This window comes from Arachis ipaensis, chromosome B5 (genome assembly GCF_059453495.1).
Source record: "Arachis ipaensis isolate K30076 ecotype BB chromosome B5, ASM5945349v1, whole genome shotgun sequence".
Lineage (NCBI taxonomy): Eukaryota > Viridiplantae > Streptophyta > Magnoliopsida > Fabales > Fabaceae > Arachis > Arachis ipaensis.
The window spans coordinates 119,186,716-119,192,086 of NC_142440.1; the positions used below are offsets into that span (position 1 = coordinate 119,186,716).

Genomic DNA, 5,371 nt, shown 5'->3' on the forward strand with positions numbered 1-5,371 from the left:
TCATATGAGCGGGACTTGTAGCTTTTTGCCTCTTGAATAGTTTTGGCATCTCACTTTATCCATTGAGGTTCAGAATGATTGGCATCTATAGGAACTCAGAGTTCAGATAGTGTTATTAATTCTCCTAGTTCAGTATGATGATTCTTGAACACAGCTATTTTATGAGTCTTGGCCGTGGCCCTAAGAACTTTATTTTCCAGTATTACCACCGGATACATAAATGCCACAGACACATAATTGGGTGAACCTTTTCAGATTGTGACTCAGCTTTGCTAAAGTCCCCAATTAGAGGTGTCCAGGGTTCTTAAGCACACTCTTTTTTTTTGCTTTGGACCTTGACTTTAACCGCTCAGTCTCAAGTTTTCACTTGACACCTACACGCCACAAGCACATGGTTATGGACAGCTTGGTTTAGCCGCTTAGACCAGGATTTTATTCCTTTAGGCCCTCCTATCCACTGATGCTCAAAGCCTTGGGATCCTTTTTATTTGCCCTTGCCTTTTTGTTTTAAGGGTTATTGGCTTTTTCTGCTTGCTTTTCTTTCTATTTTTTTTTTCACCTATTTTTTTTTTCTGCAAGCTTTGTTCTTTGCTGCTTTTTCTTGCTTCAAGAATCATTTTTATGATTTTTCAGATTATCAAATAACATGTCTCCTTGTCATCATTCTTTCAAGAGCCAACATATTTAACATTCTTAAACAACAACTTCAAAAGACATATGCACTGTTCAAGCATTCATTCAGAAAACAAGAAGCATTGTCACCACATCAATATAATTAAACTAAGTTCAAGGATAAATTCGAAACTCATGTACTTCTTGTTCTTTTGAATTAAAACATTTTTCATTTAAGAGAGGTGATGGATTCATAGGACATTCATAACTTTAAGACATAGTTACTAACTACTAATGATCATGTAATGAAGACACAAACATAGATAAGCACATAACATAGAAAACGAAAAACAGAAGAAATAAGAACAAGGAATGAATCCACCTTAATGATGGTGGCGTTTCCTTCTTGAGGAACCAATGATGTCCTTGAGCTCTTCTATGTCTCTTCCTTGTCTTTGTTGCTCCTCCCTCATTGCTTTTTGATCTTCTCTAATTTCATGAAGGATGATGGAGTGCTCTTGATGTTCCACCCTTAATTGTCCCATGTTGGAACTTAAGTCTCCTAGGGAGGTGTTGATTTGCTCCCAATAGTTTTGTGGAGGAAAATGCATTTGAGGCATCTCCGGGATCTCATGGTGATGAGCTTCATACGCCTCTTGAGCTCCATGAATGGGCTCTCTTGCTTGCTTCATCTTTTTCTTAGTGATGGGCTTCTCTTTCTCAATGTGAATGTCTCCTTCTATGAAAACTCCAGCTGAGTAACATAGATGGCAGATAAGATGAGGAAAAGCTAGCCTTGCCCCAGGAGAGGGCTTTTCGGCTATTTTGTAGAGTTCAAGGGAGATGACTTCATGAACCTCTACTTCTTCTCCAATCATGATGCTATGAATCATGATGGCCCGATCCATAGTAACTTCAGATCGGTTGCTAGTGGGGATGATGGAGCGTTGGATGAACTCCAACCATCCTCTAGCCACAGGCTTGAGGTCCAATCTTCTTAGTTGAACCGGCTTGCCTTTGGAGTCAATCTTCCATTGAGCTCCTTCCACACATATGTCCATGAGGACTTGGTCCAACCTTTGATTAAAGTTGACCCTTCTAGTGTAGGGGCATTCATCTCCTTGCATCATAGGCAAGTTAAACACCAACCTCACATTTTCCGGACTAAAATCCAAGTATTTCCCCCGAACCGTTGTAACATAGTTCTTTGGATCCGGGTTCTTACTTTGATCATGGTTCTTGGTGATCCATGCATTGGCATAGAACTCTTGAACCATTAGGATGCCGACTTGTTGGATGGGATTTGTTAGAACTTCCCAACCTCTTCTTTGAATTTCATGTCGGATCTCTGGATACTTATTTCTTTTGAGTTTGAAAGGGACCTCGGGGATCACCTTCTTCTTGGCCACAACATCATAGAAGTGGTCTTGATGAGCTTTGGAGATGAATCTTTCCATCTCCCATGACTCAGAGGTGGAAGTTTTTGTCTTCCCTTTCCCTTTTCTAGAGGATTCTCCGGTCTTAGGTGCCATCAATGGTAATGGAAAAACAAAAAGCTTATGCTTTTACCACACCAAACTTAGAATATTGCTCGTCCTCGAGCAAGAAAATAAAGAATTAGATGAAGAAGAAGAAGAAAAGATGGAGAAGAGGGGGGAGGTGTGTTTCGGCCAAGAAGAGAAGAGAGGGTTGTGTTGTGTGAAAATGAGGAAGAATGGAAGGCTTTATATAGGGAAGGGAGGGGGTTAAGGTTCGGCCATATGGGTGGGTTTGGGTGGGAAATTGATTTTGAATTTTGAAGGTAGGTGGAGTTTATTGGGTAGGTTTATGGGGAAGAGTGGGTGGATGTGAGTGGTGAAGGGTTAATAGGGAAGAGGGATGGAGGTGATAGGTGAAGGGTTTTGGGAAAGAGTTTTTATTGGGAATAGAGGATGATTGAGAAGAGAGAAGAGAGTGAGTGGAGGTAGGTGGGGATCCTGTGGGTCCACAGATCCTGAGATGATCCTGTGGGGTCCACAGATCCAGAGGTGTTCAAGGATTTACAAGCTTGCACCAAATTGGGCATGTAAAATGCCCTTGCACACAACTCTGGGCGTTCAGCGCCCGATTGGTGCCCATTTTGGGCGTTCAACGCCCATTTGTTGCCCATTTCTGGCGTTGAACGCCAGAACCATGCTTGTTCTGGGCGTTTAGCGCCAGCTCTTCTCCAGGGTTCAATTCTGGCGTTCAGCGCCCAGATGCTGCCCATTTTGGGCGTTCAGCGCCCAGATACTGCCCATTTTGGGCGTTCAGCGCCAGAACCATGCTCTGTTCTGGCGTTGAACGCCAGATAGGTGCTTCCTCCAGGGTGTGATTTTTCTTCCGCTGTTTTTGATTCTATTTCTAAATTTTTTGTTTATTTTGTGACTCCACATGATCATGAACCTAAGAAAACATGAAAAACAAAAATAAAATTAGATAAATAGACATTGGGTTGCCTCCCAACAAGTGCTTCTTTAATGTCAATAGCTTGACAGTGGGCTCTGATGGAGCCTCACAGATTTGCAGAGCTTTGTTGAGACCTCCTAACACCAAACTTAGAGTTTGACTGTGGGGACTTTGGTTGACTCTGCTTTGAGAGAAGCTTTTTCTGCTTCCTCTCCATGGATGCAGAGAGAGATCCTTGAGTTGTAAACACAAGGTTATCCTCATTTATTTGAAGGATCAATTCTTCTCTGTCCACATCAATCACAGCTCTTGCTGTGGCTAGGAAAGGCCTTCCTAGGATGATGGATTCATCCTCTTCCTTTCCAGTATCCAGGACTATGAAATCAGCAGGGATGTAAAGGCCTTCAACCTTTACTAACATGTCCTCTACTTGTCCATAAGCCTGTTTTCTTGAATTGTCTGCCATCTCTAATGAGATTTTAGCAGCTTGCACCCCATTGATTCCCAGTTTCTCTATTACAGAGAGGGGCATGAGGTTTATCCCTGAACCAAGATCACATAGAGCCTTAAAGATCATGGTGCCTATGGTACAAGGTATTATGAACTTTCCAGGATCCTGTTTCTTCTGAGGTAATGTCAGTTGATCCAGATCACTTAGTTCATTGGTGAACAAGGGAGGTTCATCTTCCCAAGTCTCAATACCAAATAATTTGGCATTCAGCTTCATGATTGCATCAAGAAACTTGGCAGTTTGCTCTTCAGTAACATCCTCATTCTCTTTAGAAGAGGAATACTCATCAGAGCTCATGAATGGCATAAGGAGGTTCAATGGAATCTCTATGGTCTCTAGATGAGTCTCAGATTCCTTTGGTTCCTCAGAGGGAAACTCCTTATTGATCACTGGACGTCCCAGGAAGTCTTCCCCCTTGGGATTCACGTCCTCCTCTCCCTCTTTGGGTTCGGCCATTTTGGTTATGTCAATGGCCTTGCACTCTCCTTTTGGATTTTCTTCTGTATTGTTTGGGAGAGTACTAGGAGGGATTTCAGTGAGCCTTTTACTCAACTGGCCCACTTGTGCTTCCAAATTTCTAATGGAAGACCTTGTTTCATTCATGATCACAGTGGCCTTAGATAGATCAGAGAATAAATTTTCTAAGCTAGATGGATTCTGCTCAGAATTCTCTGTCTGTTGCTGAGTGGATGATGGAAAAGGCTTGCTATTACTAAACCTGTTTCTTCCACCATTATTAAAGCCTTGTTGAGGCTTTTATCCTTCCATGAGAAATTTGGATGATTTCTCCATGATGGATTATAGGTGTTTCTATAAGGTTCACCTAAGTAATTCACCTCTACTATTGCAGGGTTCTCAGGATCATAAGCTTCTTCTTCAGAAGATGCCTCTTGAGTACTGTTGGATGCAGCTTGCATTCCATTCAGACTCTGAGAAATCATATTGACTTGCTGAGTCAATATTTTGTTCTGAGCCAATATGGCATTCAGAGTATCAATTTCAAGAACTCCCTTCTTCATAAGCGTCCCATTATTCACAGGATTCCTCTCAGAAGTGTACATGAACTGGTTATTAGCAACCATGTCAATGAGTTCTTGAGCTTCTGCAGGCATTTTCTTTAGGTGAATGGATCCACCTGCAGAAGTATCCAATGACATCTTTGATAGCTCAGATAAACCATCATAGAATATATCCAGGATGGTCCATTCTGAAAGCATGTCAGAAGGACACTTTTTGGTCAGCTGCTTGTATCTTTCCCAAGCTTCATAGAGGGATTCACCTTCTTTCTGTCTGAAGGTTTGAACATCTGCTCTAAGCTTGCTCAGCTTTTGAGGAGGAAAGAACTTGGCTAAGAAAGTCGTGACCAGCTTATCCCAAGAGTTCAGGCTGTCTTTGGGTTGAGAGTCCAACCATATTCTAGCTCTGTCTCTTACAGCAAAAGGGAAAAGTATGAGCCTGTAGACTTCAGGATCTACTCCATTAGTCTTAACAGTATCACAGATCTGCAAGAATTCAGTTAAGAACTGAAAAGGATCTTCAGATGGAAGTCCATGAAACTTGCAGTTCTACTGCATCAGAGAAACTAGCTGAGGTTTCAGCTCAAAGTTGTTTGCTCCAATGGTAGGGATGGAGATGCTCCTTTCATGTAAAGTTAATGGGGTGAGAGAGAGGAAAAAGTGAGAAAGAAGGAAGAAGGGAGGAAGGGAGGGAGAAGAAAGAAGGAGGGAAAAGAGAAAATAGGATTTGGGGAGAAAAAGATATGATAATTGTCAAATTAGGAAAACTGTGCGGTGCAAGCAACGCGGTCGCGTGGGGCACGCG

General features: G+C 42.1%; 1 non-coding gene across 1 annotated transcript; it reads left to right on the forward strand.

Annotated features, from left to right (window-relative positions):
• The first annotated feature begins 4,761 nt into the window (after positions 1–4,761).
• On the forward strand, positions 4,762–4,869 carry LOC148565552 (small nucleolar RNA R71). The gene has a single exon (XR_015884901.1). It is a non-coding gene; the product is annotated as a small nucleolar RNA R71 (small nucleolar RNA).
• Positions 4,870–5,371: the final 502 nt, after the last annotated feature.